This window comes from Sinocyclocheilus grahami, unplaced genomic scaffold (genome assembly GCF_001515645.1).
Source record: "Sinocyclocheilus grahami isolate Dianchi unplaced genomic scaffold, SAMN03320097.WGS_v1.1 scaffold110.1, whole genome shotgun sequence".
NCBI classification, from domain to species: domain Eukaryota; kingdom Metazoa; phylum Chordata; class Actinopteri; order Cypriniformes; family Cyprinidae; genus Sinocyclocheilus; species Sinocyclocheilus grahami.
The window spans coordinates 1719641-1735878 of NW_015505289.1; the positions used below are offsets into that span (position 1 = coordinate 1719641).

The 16238-nt window shown below is 36.0% G+C and overlaps 2 pseudogenes; one reads left to right on the forward strand and one right to left on the reverse strand.

The window, feature by feature from the left end:
- Positions 1–475: 475 nt before the first annotated feature.
- Positions 476–16238, reverse strand: part of LOC107588958 (SEC14-like protein 2) — an 18562-nt pseudogene continuing 2799 nt past the window's right edge.
- LOC107588959 (tubulin alpha chain, testis-specific-like) overlaps positions 8714–16238 on the forward strand; it is a 9548-nt pseudogene continuing 2023 nt past the window's right edge.

Consider the following 16238-nt stretch of genomic DNA (forward strand, 5'->3'; position numbering starts at 1 on the left):
ATATATATATATATATGATCAGTAATATAGTAATTTAATGACAATCATATTTTCAACCTCAGTTCCTTTATTTTAATGCTTAAATAATGAGTACAATTTTTTTAATTATTTTTCATTATCAGTATAAAATAAAAGCAGTAGAATAAATACTATCATCGTGTAAGAATAATAATGAAAAGTAAATAAACTGCCATAATGTAAGTGTGTTATACGAGCCCAGTGTCCCCTTGAATTTCATGACAAAATTAAATGGTAATTTTTTTTAAATAAAACTATATATATATATATATATATATATATATATGATCAGTAATATAGTAATTTAATGACAATCATATTTTCAACCTCAGTTCCTTTATTTTAATGCTTAAATAATGAGTACAATTTTTTTAATTATTTTTCATTATCAGTATAAAATAAAAGCAGTAGAATAAATACTATCATCGTGTAAGAATAATAATGAAAAGTAAATAAACTGCCATAATGTAACACATCGGTGGATTTGTTGTTAATGGAAGAGTGTAAAATCAATGTCATTGTGTCTCTTGACGTCACTGCATTGCGACCTCGGTAAAATATGATGCAAGTGCGTCCTCTAGTGTTACAAATAAACATGAGCTCATCAACATAGTGTGTTTTCTTAAATGCATTTTATTCTCAGATTAGAGAATAATTATGTGCACATTTAAAACATTCTCAAAAACGATAGAAGTGGCTGCAATAACGAAATATTTCAAGGATTACTATAATCTTGCTATTACAGAAGGATTTACCCATTAAATGCGCGGACATGAGTTCGGTTGTATTATAATTGCTGTAATTCAGTGTCCTATTCATTGAGAGATATTCTCAATATTCTAGATTCCTAATTATTTCACATTAAGGAAAGTGTCTGCTGACCAAATATGTTATGCTTTACAGTCCCAATCAGTCTACACTGCTTCCATTTGTCATACACAATAGTAATTCAAATACTGGAAACGGTTCATACAACATCCTTTAGGAACTGCTTGCACACAATCGATTTTTAATAACCATCTATAATAATTAGCTTACAGAGAGCATAATTATCTAAAAACTTTGAAATTAAAAAAACAGTAATCTAGTAGTTCTGATTTCCTGTGTTTAAACAGTGTGCTCAAAGTCCATGCATTTCACTGGTGATGTAAGGACATGAGTAATCTTATCTAATGCTAATGGATATATGACAAAGTCTGATTCCAGTCGAGTTTTATGCCTGTTTTCCTGTATGTCCTTCAGGTAGAAGCACGTCCACGGTGAAGCTGACTTTCTTTGAATGAAGCACACTGTAAGTGTTGTCAAAACGTACCACATCTATAGAGAAAAAGAGATTGTTATAGCACCAAAAACTATGGAAGCTTGTTTCTGCCACAAGATAAAAAAATAAAAAAGGTAATTGCGACTTTTTATTTCACAATTCAGACTTTTCTTTCTTTTTTTCAGAATTGTGATTTTTTAAATCTCACACTCTAAAAAATGCTGGGTTAAATATAACCCAGTGCTGGGTAAAATAGGGACAAACCTATTTTAAAAAAAAGTCTGAATTGTGAGATAAAAAGCTCAAATACCTTTGGAAACAAGCTTCCATAAAAAACTCAAATGTCAAATTCAAAACAAACGTACAGATGCCTGATTCCTCGCAGGTGTAGGATCCATCTTCTATCTGACTTTATATCTCGCAATTCTCAGAATTTTGAGAAAAAAAGTCTGAATTGTGAGATAAAAAGCTCAAATACCTTTGGAAACAAGCTTCCATAAAAAACTCAAATGTCAAATTCAAAACAAACGTACAGATGCCTGATTCCTCGCAGGTGTAGGATCCATCTTCTGGAACTAGGTGGGAATTGTAACGTTCGGTAGCCAGTATTTCCTGCATGGCTTCTGCTTTCTTGGTCTCATTCCCTTTTGTCTTCAGGAAAAGTCCAAAACCAATATCAGACCCCTCACTTGCAAACTGCCATCTAGATTGAGAAAAAAACTAGTTTGACCACAAAAGAAAGAAGACAGGCTATGTTCAAATAGTAGCATACATATGGAGTATATTGCATGCTATTTTGCGAAACAATTATGCATAACTATTAGCACTTAGAAATGGTACTTACCGTAGTACGCAGTTTGGAAAGAGCACCTCATAATCTAGCTGGTACGAGGAGCCACGGCTAATTGTGATAAACTGGTCATACTTCACTTTGATGGAGTCCCGCACATAGTACGACTTCGGCACTACGCCACCATAACGTAACTGAGAGGAAGACGTCAGATGAGTAAAGACAACTAAATATTGGTATTCTGAATGGACTACCATTCAAAAGTTTGGGGGGTCAGTAAGATTTTTAATGTTTTTGAAATAAGACTCTTATGGTCACCAAGGCTGCATTTTTTTGTTCAGAAATACATAAAAACCTGTAATATTGTGAAATATTATTACTATTTAAAAGAACTGTTTTCTATTGTAATATATTTTAAAATGCAATTTATTCCTGTGATGCAAAGCTGAATTTTCAGCATCATTACTCCAGTCTTCAGTGTCACATGATCCTTTAGAAATCATTCTAATATACTGATTTGCTGCTTCTTATTACTAATATTACTGCTTTTTTTGGACTACATTTTTTTTCTGGATTCTTTGATGAACAGAAAGTTCAGCATTTATTTGAAATAGAAATCTTTTGTATCACTTAAATGTCACTTTTGTCCAATTTAATGCATCCTCACTGAATAAAAACTAATTTCTTAATTCTTTTTTTTAAAGATTGACCCCAAATTTTGTATTCCTATTTGAAGTGGTAATCTCCTGTTCACTAGTAAACCTCACCATGGTCTTACAGAGAGGGTTTCCATCAGGATCAGTCATGGATCCCCCGTAAACCGCAGGTAACTGATCTGCATCCACATAGTTACTCAACACCTCTTTCCAGTTTGCTGGAAGGTGGAGATCGCAAGAGAAATGGCCATTCATGAGGTGTCATTCATGCAGGATGAGTTACACACCAAAGTCAACAGTATCGTGATGTTTGTCTTAACTAGACAACTTACAACCCAGGACAGCAATCTTCTGCCTTGTTTCCTCACGCAAAAAGTGTTTGACCAAGTTATATGCAATAGGGAATAGTTTAGGGGCTGTAGAAAGAAGAATTTCAGAACTGTTTATTATTAAACAATCTCACAGTGATGTAATTTAACTGGTGCAACGATTACTCACCTCTGATTAAAAGCACCTTTTTTAGGTTCTCTGGATAGTTCTCCTCAAACATAGTCAGAATCTGCAGGAGATAAATTGGATGAAAAGCCAAAGATAATATCACAATACGACAGTTTTAGATGTTAAGATGGATCTTATTAATGGAAGATACCATATTTAATTTGAGACTGTAAAATGGTGCCTTAAAATGAGTGAAATGAAAATTTGCTGACAATTTAATCACCCTCAGGCTATCCAAGATGTAGATGAGTTTTGTTGTTCATCAGAACAGATTTGGAGAAATGTAGCATTCCATCACTTGCTCAGCAATGGATCCTCTGCAGTGAATGGGTGCCGTCAGAATGAGAGTCCAAACAGCTGATAAAAGCCTCACAATAATTCACAAGTAATCCACGCAATTTATAAGAAACAAATCCATCATTAAGGCACTTTAACTTTAAACCATCGCTTCTGGACAAATTATGAGCCATAATCCATAATAACACTCCAGTGAAAAAGTCCAACCTCTGTTGCCACATCAAAATCCACCAACATATTTATTTAGAACTGCTCTGAACTGTTTTCTCTTGTAAACGGTGCTTGATCTGTGCAGATTTCTCTCCTGATTCAGATGAGATGACATTTTCACTGGAGATTATATTATTGACTCATATTTTAGCCAATAAAACAATGGTTTAAAGAACACCTTAAATATTAATTTGTATATTACAAACACAGCTTTTCACTTCACAAGACATTAATTGATGGACTGGAGTGGTGTGGATTATTGTGATGTTTTTATCAGCTGTTTGGACTCTCATTCTGACGGCACCCATTCACTGCAGAGCATCCATTGCTGAGCAAGTGATGTAATGCTGAATTTCTCTAAATCTGTTCTGATGAATAAACAAATGAACGTCCATCTTGGATCGCCTGCGGGTGAGTAAAATTTCAGCAAATTTTCATATATAGGTAAACTATTTCTTTAAAATAATTTCTTATTAATTTATATACCTATTGACCGGCAAATAAAAAGAAGGATTCAAGTTCATGCACCAAAGCTCTATGTTAGGACCCTGCTCCAACACACATACCATGTAGTCTTCAAATAAGCCTGAAGGACTTGATTAGATGGATCAGGTGTGTTTAAGGTTGAATCTAAACTCTGCAGGGCTCCGGCCCTCCAGGAATTGAGTTTGACACCCCTGCTCTATGTGTCACAGTAGGTCACAGTAATATACAAACAATTATTTAGAGCAATGTTAAAGGGGTCCTATTATGCTCTTTTACAAAGTCTTGATTTTGTTTTGTTTGTATCTTATTATAATTATTTGGCTTCAAAATGACCAAGCTATACTGAAAGCATCATGTTCCTACCTCACCGTATATCTCAACAGCAGGCTTCCAAAGATGTTTCATGCCAAGCCCCTCACAGTCATAAATTATGGTGATTGATTCAATGTATTTGCCAAGCTGATGAAAAAGATCAACCAAAAACAATAAAAAACAAACAAACTCAGACATAATCACAGATCACTGCAGATGGGAAGCAGATTTGAATGTTCAAATAATAAAATATCACATTACACTCATTACGCTTTTTAAAAAATAGATTCCATTGAAGAAAAAATTTTTGGGTTCTCCAAATAACCTTTCAGTGAACAGTACTTGTATGTATAACATGTATAACATTTTAATAATCTAAAGAACCTTTTCCACTATAAAGAACCTTTTGTGCAATGGAAAGTTTCCATGAATGTTAAAGCTTCTTGATGGATCCACAGATGCCAATAAAGAACCTTTAGGTCTTTATTTGACAGACTGTACCTTTTTAGACTGCTTCTCACACTCTTGTCGTAGAAGTTCAGCATCTCTGACTTTGGTCCTCAGGCAGTCTTGTTTGCTAGCCGACAGTAAAAGGCCCTTTTATAATGGTTTATAAGTGAAATAATCATGGTTACTAAACAAATACGACAGGATTTTGAGTTAGGATGTTTCTGGTGTTTAAAATGTCTGTAAGTTCATTTAAGCTGTGATATTACCTTTCTAATCATTGCCTCAGCTTTTGGGACATTGAAGCTTCTAGCTGCAAACAAGAAATAAATCAAACTTCAAATGTATATTCTGTACAGAAAAAATGGTGTAGAAATTACTTTGTAATTATTTGTGACATTTACTAGAAATGTCTGAGTATTTCAAAGAAATGGCAAGTAACATTGAAATAAACAAAATTGTGAGCTAGAAAGACTGGAATATATATATATATATATATATATATATATATACAGTATCTCACAGAAGTGAGTACACCCCTAACATTTTTGTAAATAATTTATTATATCTTTTCATGTGACAACACTGAAGAAATGACACTTAATGGCCTCCTCCCTTCGGAGACTGGGCCGCAGGGCAGTATTCCAACATGATAACGACCCCAAACACACCTCCAAGATGACCACTGCCTTGCTAAAGAAGCTGAGGGTAAAGGTGATGGATTGGCCAAGCATGGGCATCCTCAAACGGAAGGTGGAGGAGCGCAAGGTCTCTAACATCCACCAGCTCCGTGATGTCGTCATGGAGGAGTGGAAGAGGACTCCAGTGGCAACCTGTGAAGCTCTGGTGAACTCCATGCCCAAGAGGGTTAAGGCAGTGCTGGAGAATAATGGGGGGCGCACAAAATATTGACACTTTGGTCCAAATTTGGACATTTTCACTTAGGGGTGTACTCACTTTTGTGGCCAGCGGTTTAGACATTAATGGCTGTGTGTTGAGTTATTTTGAGGGGACAGCAAATTTACACTGTTATACAAGCTGTACACTCACTACTTTACATTGTAGCAAAGTCTCATTTCTTCAGTGTTGTCACATGAAAAGATATAATAAAATATTTACAAAAATGTGAGGGGTGTACTCACTTCTGTGAGATACTGTATATGTACCGTGTATATATATATATATATGTGTGTGTGTTTGAAACATACTCCTTTAATCTTTGTTTTATTTACAAAATAATTTTCTGGTAAACTGCATTACTCTACAGTCTTGATTCTTTTATTTAAATGCAAAATAGAAAGATATGTAAAGCACATGCCAGATTAATATGCTGCTCTCTCCCAGATGAATCACAATTAAATGCTAAACGCAGATGAGGACTTTAAGGTATTATACTATAATGTAGTGCAAAGAGTGAGAGCAAATAATCTAAATATTGGTGCATACTTTCAAAAGAAATCACCTTGAACTTCCCTCTCAAAAAGTAAAGTCAACACATGGTTTTGGAATATTCTACCTCAACATACAATATTGATTTTTAGATAAAGCTGGTTAAGATGAAGCAATCAGACATGCAAAACTAAATACATCTCAGAAATAACTTCTTTTTTTTATGGAAGAGTACTTGCATATATTGTCCTCCATATAATTGCAAGTGTTTTGTTGAAAGATAATTGTAGATCTGGCAGTCTGTTAATCAACACACAGGTTCATGGGGTCATAAGGTCACCCATAGGTCATGACCATGCAGTCAGAGATAATTCAATGCCAAGAACTTTTGCAGGCTTCCACTACATTCATTCAAACGTTAACCTGAAATCAAACTCCCAGAAAAGGACATTTTATGAGAACCATGTTGTTTCCCGCTACTCTGATGTTTGCATTATTACATTTTAAAATCCACCCTCACCTCTGAGCCACCGGAGCAGGTAATGGTCAGTTTGATTGGGCAGTTGATCCAACACATCTGCTATTTTCTCCCGAAACTATTCAAACAAATGACATTAAAATATATCAACAAATCTTCAACAGGAATATGGTTAACTCTGAAGATTTAATATAAGGATATACTGTACCGCCGTTCAAACTCTGGGGTCTTTATGTTTTTGAAAAAGATCTCAACAAAGCTGCATTTATTTGATCATACATACAGTAAAAACAGTGATATTGTGAAATATTATCATTACATTGTCTTCAGTGTCACATGATCCTTCAGAAATCATTCTAATGCTGATTTGCTGCTGAAGTAATATTATTATTATTATTAAAAGTGTTGAAAACAGTTTTGTGCTTGCCACAGTATTTTGTGGATTCTTTAATGAAGAGAACGTTCAAAGTGCAGAATTTATTTGAAATGGAAATCTTCTGAAATTTTATACATTTCTTTACGGTCACTTTTGATCAATTTAATACATCCTTGCTGAATAAAAGTATTCATTTAAATAAATAAATACATAAACTTACTGATCCCAAGCTTTTGAACGGTGGTGTGTATCATATTTTATATTTAAAAATGATATGTAAACAGTGGTGTGTCGTAAACGAAACTATGAGTGACTTTCAAAACATGTCAAAATATCCTGAAATTTAGGAATAAAAATATTTTTTGCATTTACTTGCCTGTGCTAAAGCCTCAGTTTGTTTGGGACTGAGGTCTCCTACTCGTCCGCTCATATTGCAGCTTTGAGTTGTTGCGCTCGCGCACCTGATATTTATACCTGGTCACTCGCTGATGAAAAGACAAGGTACGCGTTGCTGAGGTCATTCTGAAACGATGCATGACAACAAATCCTTGATATTGTGAATTGGACTCTTGTTTCATCTCTTAGGCTTACTAATAACAAAAAGAGTGCCAAACTTTTGATGTATTATGACAACTTTTCTAAAAGAATGTAAGTTTATTTTTTGCACTTTTATGAATCGATAATAATTAATTTGACATGCAAATACAGAATATTTGTTTTCTGTTTTTATTTTTATAATTGATTTTTGTTGGAATATATTCATGTCTCGCTTCCCTGTTTCTGTATGTTTCTACAAGTTTTGTAATAATATAAAAAAAAAGTCCTTGATATTGTTCTGCAATCATTCACTTGGATAGTTGTTTACATTGTGTCATTTTTTTTTGCACGATATTTAATTTATAAACATATATCTACAATTTGTCAGTACTGGTAAAAACACCAGCGAAATATTTCGAATTCGATTTATCATAACATAAATTCCCGTTATATTAAGATTATATTTAAATATTTAACATGTGGACCAATAATAATCCTCCAACAAGTGACTGACAATTATATTATAATTAGTTTCAGAAGATAAGCCAATAACAGAGAAGGTGGGCGGGGTCAGATTAAAGCCTTCGAATTCATTTCAAAAAACAATTTTATCGGCTGATCCGGCACCGACGTTGAGCTTACTATGCAGCTAAATCAGGATAATATAAAGTAAATATAAAGTAAAATTAATTTTATTTCCAGTGTAAACACGAAGGCTTTCGTATCTATCTCGCATTTACAATAAATATCTTTACAATATTCCTATAAAATGGTAAGGAAATTTGTCAGTATCTGAAAAAGTTAAACTAGCAGAGCGATTGGCCGAGCAACGGTTGTTGTTGTTTTTTCAGATGTATGAGCTTAATGTTATCAATAGTATGATGATTAATTAACAAATTAAACGAGCGGGCAAAAATAAGACACGTTTTGACGTTGCAAATTGTCGTTAATTTGATTTACCGGTTTTTTTTCAGCGCGAGTGCATCTGCATTCATGTGGGTCAGGCGGGAGTTCAGATCGGTAACGCGTGCTGGGAGCTGTACTGTCTGGAGCACGGTATGCAACCGGACGGGCACATGCCCACCGACCAGACCACCTCCGGTGGAGATCGGTCCTTCAACACCTTCTTCTGCGAGACCGGCGCCGGGAAACATGTACCCAGAGCTGTGTTCGTGGACCTCGAACCCACCGTCATTGGTCAGGATGCATTTACACGGCACTGCTTTTATAAAAATTTCGAAATACCACACTACTGTTAACGTTAGTGTAACTACTGTAAATCATTATAAAAGTGTAAGAATCGTTTTCGTTTTTTTTGTATAAATGATGGCTAATATCAAGTTTTCTGCTGACATCATTAAGCCCTCTCATTTTTGATAAACCTTCCCCTCCTGGGGCGGACTTGGGGCCCTAAGCAAATTTCAGGTATGGGGCCCCAACACAATAACTATGTGCTCTTTCACGCCTAACCCTTATTTTGCTCGCTCTCTCATAGTTTATTTACCCCTTTACAACTCAAGTAAGTAATTAGTCAACCTGACGCTGTTCTAAAGCCATATTAGGCTACCTTATTATAATTTTTTTCGGATTACAAAAGAAGACATTAAAAAAATGCTTGCACTTGTCCATTTAATGAATTGTAACCTTCTTCAATCTTTTTACAAAAAGGATTTAAATGTCATAAAATTATCCCATGCCACTCGTTCCATATTCCAAGTGTTCTTAAGGCATACGGTAGGGTTTGTAATCGAAAATGTAATCTATTATTAAGCTGAAAATCTCCAGTCATCGCATTCGTGCAATTGTATGAGTGCGCAGCAGCCGCTTACCTCGCTTATTGGTTAAGTTCACCCCTGTTCCCCTCCAAAAATTTGTCAAATAGAGACCACTTTCACTATCCCAGTGTTACTTTAGTATCATTAGCCCCTGCCCCTAATTGACTCTAAAGTGTGCTTTTGGTCCGATCTAGGTGCCCCTGGACTGCGATTTGTACCGAGGGGGGATCCCCCCTCTTTTTATGCACACTTTAAAGTTTTTTTCCCATTCAGATGAGGTTCGAACTGGAACATACAGACAGCTGTTTCACCCAGAGCAGCTGATAACTGGGAAAGAGGACGCCGCCAATAATTACGCCAGAGGCCATTATACCACTGGCAAGGAAATAGTAGACGTAGTAATTGACCGTGTTCGCAAACTGGTAAGACATTTTTCTCAATTTAGATATACAACTTTTATTGCAATTACATTTTTATAGATGAATTAATAGTTTGTGTCTTTTGTTTTTAGTGTGACCAGTGCACTGGACTGCAAGGATTCCTCATCTTCCACAGCTTTGGCGGTGGAACTGGTTCAGGTTTTGCTTCACTGCTGATGGAGAAGCTGTCCGTTGACCATGGAAAGAAAGCCAAGCTTGAGTTTGCCGTTTACCCTGCACCTCAGGTACCATATTTTATTCAGTTCACTTCACTTTAAAGTCGCAATGAAATGGAAGTAGCAACAGTAGCAACATCATTGAGCGAACTATACATCACCAGAAAGAAGTTCGACGTTTCACCGGAAGATCGAATTATGATTAGTTTGATTAAAGATCAAAAAGTCAAAAAAGCAAAAATGGAAACAAATCCAGGGATGAATCATTCACAATAAGATCAATAACAAAGCATTTTCATGTCAAAGCAACATCAATGACAAAGAATGGTTTGAATCATTTGGTCCGTTCACAACGGATGTGATTTTGTGCTTAACCCTTTGGTACATTTTTGCATTTTTAATTTTTACTTCATCGGAATGGTACAAAACTTGATGACTTTTTTCTCTGTTCAATGGATTTTAAAGGGGTCATATGATGCTTTTTTAAAGATCATTATTTTGTGTATTTGGTGTAACAGAATCTCCATTATTAATTTAAATATTGCATTAATTGAAAAATAGTATAAAATTTGTTTTTTATAACTATTTATAATTAATTATAATTATTTATTTAAAACCAATGGATAACAATGTTAGTAGTAAACTTGACTACGTTGTGCTGCAGACATGAATGAAACCATGTAGAACACCTTAGCAACCACATAGCAGTGTCCTGGAAACCACTTGTAACACACTCAAGAACCACTTACTTTCAGTGTTGAAAAACATTACAAGTACAACAAACTGTTTTCTGTTGGATTTTTCTTGAGGTTTCCACTGCAGTGGTAGAACCCTACAATTCTGTTCTGACCACACACACCACCCTCGAGCACTCCGACTGCGCCTTCATGGTGGACAACGAGGCCATCTATGATATCTGCCGAAACAACCTGGACATAGAGCGGCCCACGTACACCAACCTCAACCGCCTCATTGGCCAGATTGTGTCATCGATCACTGCCTCTCTGCGCTTCGATGGAGCTCTCAACGTCGATCTGACGGAGTTCCAAACCAACCTGGTGCCGTACCCTCGCATCCACTTCCCCCTGGTCACGTCTGCCCCGGTGATCTCCGCAGAGAAGGTGTACCACGAGCAGCTGTCCATCATGGAAATCACCAATGCCTGCTTTGAGCCAGCCAATCAGATGGTGAAGTGCGACCCTCGGCACGGGAAGTACATGGCTTGCTGTATGCTGTACCGTGGAGACGTGGTTCCAAAGGATGTCAATGCTGCCATTGGAAGCATAAAGACCAAGAGGACCATTCAGTTTGTTGACTGGTGTCCCACAGGGTTCAAGGTCAGCCTGTGTCTTTTATTCTAACATGCGTAACTGTAAATGTGGAAGTTGCGCATGTTGGAATAATGTTATAGTGGAATAATGCTATAACATAGCATACAATAGTAATGTGTGTAAATATTAGCATGTGTGAAAATATGTTAGGGCTGCACGATTAATCGAATGCGATTATCATGCGCATCTCGTCAGTAAAGCTGGTTCTGTAATCAGTAGTAAATCTCCATCACCTGCTTTGAGATGGAGCAGCATTTACTACACAGAGTGAATGCACGTACACCAACCTCAACCGCCTCATTGGGCAGATTGTGTCATCGATCACCGCCTCCCTGCGGTGTTATTTTAACTCAAATAACTTGTTCTTGTTCTTTTAAGAGTCATTATTAAGCCTCGTACACACGGGGACGATTATCGCGCGCGCTTATCGCCAGCGTTTTTCAAGACATTTTTCGACACGTCTTGTGTGTTCATATCCAAGCGATTTTCACTGGCGATGAGCCGAGTGAACGTGCAAATTCACTCCCTGACATTAGATGGCGCTTAATGAAAAACAGAAATACCCCGGTACACATCGAATCCTATATGATCTGCAATTCCTCTCCATAGCAACTCCCTCATATCAAGATTTTTGTAGTCGCTGTCGCGTTTGTCATAAAGCCCTTTGTGTTCAGACACCAATCAGACCATCAGCTCTACATTCATCTTGCCTCGATGCATCTTCTTGGTCTACTTACTTCCTCTTCGTCGTTAGGTATCAATGTGTGCTCGGCAAGACCGTTTTGTGCTTGAGTGCCACCAAGTTGTTTTACTGTAACTTCAGCAGCTCCAGGCACGTGAACAAAACCGCCAATCTCATTGGTCGGCCAGTTTTTAACGCGGCGCGTCAAACAAAAAAAACCGAGCCCAAGGTGTTTTTTAAAAAAATTATGCTTTTATGCCTGGTGTTTTGCGCGTCTGTGTGCACACTTACATTGCGGCCTTTGTTTAGTCACGAGACATTAAATGTCGCGATAATCGCACGAGATAATCATCCCGGTGTGCACAAGCCTTTACTGATAGGAATTATTGTAGTTCACTGACAAGCTACGCAAACCGGTATGCCGGTTTATCACGGTTTGAACGTGCACGGTTATCATACCATAAACATTAGCATATCTATGGTTTTAAAAAAAAAAAGTATGAAAAAACAAATCTCACCCGCGCATATGCAACTTACAGGTGCATCTCAATAAATTAGAATGTCATGGAAGTTAATTTATTTCAGTAATTCAACTCAAATTGTGAAACTCGTGTTTTATATAAATTCAATGCACACAGACTGAAGTAGTTTAAGTCTTTGGTTCTTTTAATTGTGATGATTTTGGCTCACATTTAACAAAAAACCCACCAATTCACTATCTCAACAAATTAGAATATGGTGACATGCCAATCAGCTAATCAACTCAAAACACCTGCAAAGTTTTCCTGAGCCTTCAAAATGGTCTCTCAGTTTGGTTCACTTGGCTACACAATCATGGGGAAGACTGCTGATCAGAGAAAATGGACACGAGACAGATAATATTTCATCTCCATCCCCGCCGAAAAAAAAAGTTAAAATCTGCAATATGGGAATACTTCGGATATTTAAAAAAAAACGAACGCAGCGTTGTCCTTGAGGACGGATCCAATTTGCAAAAAATGTGGAGGCAAAGTGGCTGCAAAAGCAGGCAATACATCCAACATCTTGCTCATATTTGCGGACACCATCCCTCCGTGCAGATGAAGGTGTGTCGCATTAATAACAAGTTATAAGTATAACGAGGATGTCACGTATGACACGCAATCTGATGGAAGGATAAATCAAAAGTAGATATGATATGTGTCTGTGAATATTTATGCGCAAAGAAACAGCTTTTAATCTGCTTGTTTCTGCATGTCTCTGAGTGGCGCTGTTTTATCTACTGCAAATACGCATGACGCTAATGGTGTGTTCAGCGTCTACATAAACATGAACATCAGCAGAGCTGCACTGAGAGAAAACGTAAATAAATATTTCCTAGTTTTATTTGAGAAAAACCATTGTCAAATACACTCTGAAACTCAAAGGTCCGCTATAACCCATCAAAAAAATAAAGGTTCGATTTAATTTGAAATTATGACTGAAATATATTAGCATTGTACAATGTACTTCAAAGTTATAATAACAATAATAATATTCTTTATAATAAAATTATTTAAACATTGTTTTCAAGGAATATCATGTTTGTCCATGTTTTAACTGTGCCAAAAATAAAAGGAGTTGTACATTTTTTAAAGTTTTTTAAAGTTTACAGCTTTATTTTTTATTTTTTTTAAATATTTTTTTTTTTTTTAAATTCAGAAGGGAGACTTCAATACTTTTAATTAAAATGGTTTCAAGTTTGTTGTAATAAAGGATTTGTTCACTCAAATACTCAAATAACGTTCTTTTAAGAGTCATTGTTACTGATAAGAATTATTTAATATATACCGGGATAACCGTGATATTTTCTGATTTTCTGAGCATACCGTGAAAATCTCATACCGTTACAGCCCTAATCGTACGATTATGAAATCGAAGAAATCGTTCACGATAATAACAGCTGTTTGCGTAGCTTGTCAGTGAACTACGGCTCTGTGCAGTAAATGCTGCTCCATCTGAAAGCACGTGAAAATACCACATTTAATAACATGTTTTTACTCCAAACTCACTTCATAATGTCAGTCGAGTGTTTGAAATAAATCCTCCTGTGAGATGATGTGACGTCTTACATAGGGTGACCATACGTGCCATTTTCCCCGGACGCGTCCTGGCCAGGATTTCTATATTGCCTAAAATATCTAGGTTTTGGCTTTGTTTGCGTGTGCAGACCGATCGGTGTATGACATCAAAATACCATACAGACAGTTTCTTATGCTTTCAAAATGCTCTCGTTCTCGATACTTTGATGTCAAACACTGATCGATCTGAGCCGCTGCTTTTAAGTCGAACACACATCCTATGTACACGTAATTGCATCACTTTTAGAGTGGCTGCAAAAGCAGGCAATACATCCAACATCTTGCTCATATTTGCGGACACCATCCCTCCGTGCAGATGAAGGTGTGTCGCATTAATAACAAGTTATAAGTATAACGAGGATGTCACGTAAAACACGCAATCTGATGGAAGGATAAATCAAAAGTAGATATGATATGTGTCTGTGAATATTTATGCGCAAAGAAACAGCTTTTAATCTGCTTGTTTCTGCATGTCTCTGAGTGGCGCTGTTTTATCTACTGCAAATACGCATGACGCTAATGGTGTGTTCAGCGTCTACATAAACATGAACATCAGCAGAGCTGCTCTGAGAGAAAACGTAAATAAATATTTCCTAGTTTTATTTGAGAAAAACCATTGTCAAATACACTCTGAAACTCAAAGGTCCGCTATAACCCATCAAAAAAATAAAGGTTCGATTTAATTTGAAATTATGACTGAAATATATTAGCATTGTACAATGTACTTCAAAGTTATAATAACAATAATAATATTCTTTATAATAAAATTATTTAAACATTGTTTTCAAGGAATATCATGTTTGTCCATGTTTTAACTGTGCCAAAAATAAAAGGAGTTGTACATTTTTTAAAGTTTTTTAAAGTTTACAGCTTTATTTTTTATTTTTTTTAAATATTTTTTTTTTTTTTAAATTCAGAAGGGAGACTTCAATACTTTTAATTAAAATGGTTTCAAGTTTGTTGTAATAAAGGATTTGTTCACTCAAATAACGTGTTCTTGTTCTTTTAAGAGTCATTGTTACTGATAAGAATTATTTAATATATACCGGGATAACCGTGATATTTTCTGAGACGATTATCATACCGTGAAAATCTCATACCGTTACAGCCCTAATCGTACGATTATGAAATCGAAGAAATCGTTCACGATAATAACAGCTGTTTGCGTAGCTTGTCAGTGAACTACGGCTCTGTGCAGTAAATGCTGCTCCATCTGAAAGCACGTGAAAATACCACATTTAATAACATGTTTTTACTCCAAACTCACTTCATAATGTCAGTCGAGTGTTTGAAATAAATCCTCCTGTGAGATGATGTGACGTCTTACATAGGGTGACCATACGTGCCATTTTCCCCGGACGCGTCCTGGCCAGGATTTCTATATTGCCTAAAATATCTAGGTTTTGGCTTTGTTTGCGTGTGCAGACCGATCGGTGTATGACATCAAAATACCATACAGACAGTTTCTTATGCTTTCAAAATGCTCTCGTTCTCGATACTTTGATGTCAAACACTGATCGATCTGAGCCGCTGCTTTTAAGTCGAACACACATCCTATGTACGCGTAATTGCATCACTTTTAGGGATGGGCGATACCCCTTATTTTGTTTTCGATACGATACCGATATTTTTCAAGGCAGTATCGTCGATATCAATACCAATTCGATACTTCTGCACTAAACTTTTAAATTATGAAATTATGAAAACCACTTAACTTTATGTTTAAAACGCATTTTAACCCGTTTAATCCCAAATTTTTCCCAGACATGAAAATATCCAAATGATGTGTCATTAGTAACCCTTTGAAATAATCAATAATTATTTTTTTTTTGGAAAAGTGTGTGAAAAATTGTATTTTATGGTCAGTCACAATTGTAACCGGTGGGATAATGTGTATACTGAATTACCATATTTCTGCAGTCTTAAAATTTTTTATATATCTTAGCCCAGCTATTTTAAACTGTTTGATCACATTCTAGGGTTACTATTATGCATAAAAAA